The following is a 2,959-nucleotide window of genomic DNA, read 5'->3' as shown; positions in this document are numbered from 1 at the left end:
CTACAGGCACCTGCTACAACACCCAGCTATTTTTTGTTACAGTTGTCATTGTTGTTTAGCTGGCAGGGGTCGGGTTTGAACCCGCCACCCTTGGTGTATGTGGCTGACGCTGTAACCACTGTGCTACAGGCCCTGAGCCTGATTTCTTTCTTTATTTTTTCGGGGGGGGGGGGACAAACTCTCACTCTGTTGCTCCAGGCTGGAGTGCCTAGGCCTTAGCCTAGCTTACAGCAACCTTGAACTCCTGGGCTCAAGTCATTTTCCTGCCTCATATCCCAGTAGAGGGGACTACAGGAACTGACCACAACGCCTGGCAAGTTTTTTCTATTTTTAGTAGAGACAGGGTCTCGCTCTGGCTCAGGCTGTTCTCCAACTCCTGAGCTCAAACAATCCACCTGCCTCAGCCTCCCTGAGTGCTAAGATTACAGGTGTGAGCCACTGAGTCCAGCCGATAAGTGATTTTTTCAAATCTAAGAATGTACCATACAATATTCAATACTTACACTATGATAAAAATTATTTGTCACTTATCTGAAATTCAAATTTAAGTGGCCACCCTGTATTATTATTTTTTTTTTTAGACAGTCTCACTATTTCACCCTCCGTAGAGTGAGGTGGAGTCACAGCACAAAGCAACCTCAAACTCTTGGGCCCAAGCGATTCTCTTGCCTCAGCCTCCCGAGTAGCTGGGACTACAGGCACCCACCACAATACCCGGATATTTTTTGGTTGCAATTGTCGTTCTTTAGCAGACCCGGGCCAGGCTCGAATCTGCCAGCTGTGGTGTGTGTGGCCAGCGCCCTACTCACTAAACTACAGGTGCCGAGCCGGCAACCCTGTATTTTTATTCCATAAATCTGCCAGCTCTACTCAGCATACGGTCTCTCCTAAAGCCCAGGACGATCCAGAAGGAAACACGGAAATATCAAGACGGCTCAGGACTCTTCTTAGCTACCCTAGCCGGGGCCTGCTGTACTTCCTACTTTCATCAGCCCGCGGGGGGGGGGGGGAGGAAGTGACGTCATCCACACTCCGGGATGACGGGTCTTCGCGAGGGATGTTTGCTGCGTTATGCCCAAGTAACACGGGAAAGAATGGTCCGCTACTGCTTGCATACGCCGTCGCCCAGCCTACGGATTGTTTTCGAAGGCCATATAAGCCCTAGCAGCATGGACTTACCGCCCTACGCTCCCAACGTTAGAGACAGGAAGTAGTTGCGTGCGGGCAGGGCGGAATCAGGAAGCGCGGGATAGGCTGGGCGGGGACCAGGTGCAAGGCTTGGCGGGAGCGGATATAGAGGAAATTGGGGCGGGGGTATTGGCTGTTCACTGCAAGTCTTGCAAGGAGTTACTTTCAGGCTTTAGTTTCTTCATCTGTACAATGGAAGTAATAATCCCCGCCTCACCGAATTGAAATATTTCTATATTCTGTATGGTCTGATTGGCAAATACTTCCCGAACTCCTGTTAGGTACGAAGCACTTGGTCGAGCAAACAGAATCACTGCTTCCCCACAACTCACCCTTTTTGGAGTCAGATTGTCATCCTCGCTCCTCCCATGGCTGTAATCCCACAATAATTCATTGGTATTCTTTTCTCCCCCACCGTGAGCCACCAAGTACAGCTCTGGTTTTCTCAGCAAAATAGTTTTGTGCCATAATACTCAAACACACAAGCTGCATGTAAATACGAATGACCCTGGCTCACCCTTGCTTTCCTTCCTGTTCTGGCCCTGACAGGCTTGATACATTCCTAACTTCATAAGGCAAGTCCTGACCAGACTCCAAAAGCTTAGAGTATATTGTTTCTACTGATGATTTCTTGGGGAGATGGGGAAGAGAGTTACATCACAAATCATACCGCTGATTTTCTAAAAATTTTACTGAAATATATTTCTTATGTCAACTGAAAAAAATCAAAAGACTCAAAATCTGGTTAAAAGAGTTAATTTTGGTACCCGTTGAAGACGGTCCACCCACCTGTCACTGTCAACCAATATGTAGAGACAGATATAGGTCCACCAAACTTTATCAGAAGGTGGGGATTCTGGAGACCAGTGAGAGTAGCCTCTCCAAGACTGTTCTGTTCTTCTGTTTCTAACACTATAGTTTTATACATTTAAGTTCAAAGTGAAAACCCTGTTAACCCTTATTTTAAACAATAATTGGCAGGACTCGTAGTAAACTCATGACCCAAAACAACATTTCAATTTTAAAGTTAATCTCCTAAATCAATCCACCTAAACTACTCAAGATAGGCATCTTCAGGGTGAGAGCTAAATTTACAAAACAGTAAGAATGGGAGACAAGGGGTAAAGGTCAGGCAGGACCTGAATGGACGAGACCAGATATGTCATGTTGACTCCACTCTGACTGACTCCATCTAGTTTCCAGCACATGTGCTCTCATTTCCTCACTCTCATTATTATATTTTGTATCTATGAAGTTGATTTGAATGAAAATAATCACTGTAATTAGTTGTATTAATTAATTATGAGGGTTAATCTTATATTTAAGGGAACTATAATTTCAACATGTAATACAAGTAGACATGAAATATGGAGTGTATTGGATGTAGCAACATATGAATATTTCTAGAAAGCAAATAATTTCTATTTTAATGACTAGAGCTCTCAACCATCTTAAACCAGGTAACTAAGAAAATAATTAAGATTAAAACTAAGAGGCAGCGCCCATAGCTCAGTGGGTAGGGCACTTTTCACATACACTGAGGCTGACAGGTTCGAACCTGGCCTGGGACCTGGGACCAGCTAAAACAACAATGACAACTGCAACAAAAAACAGCCAGCATCGTGGCAGGTGCCTGTAGTCCCAGCTACTTGGGAGGCTGAGGCAAGAGAATTGCTTAAGTCCGAGAGTTTGAGGTTGCTGTGAACTATAACACTACGGCACTCTACTGAAGGTGACATGGTGAGAGTCTGTCTCAAAAAAAAAAAAAAAA

The sequence above is a fragment of the Otolemur garnettii genome, unplaced genomic scaffold, assembly GCF_000181295.1.
Source record: "Otolemur garnettii isolate 467f Iridium unplaced genomic scaffold, OtoGar3 scaffold00032, whole genome shotgun sequence".
NCBI classification, from domain to species: Eukaryota; Metazoa; Chordata; class Mammalia; order Primates; family Galagidae; genus Otolemur; species Otolemur garnettii.
This window is presented reverse-complemented; position numbering follows the sequence as displayed.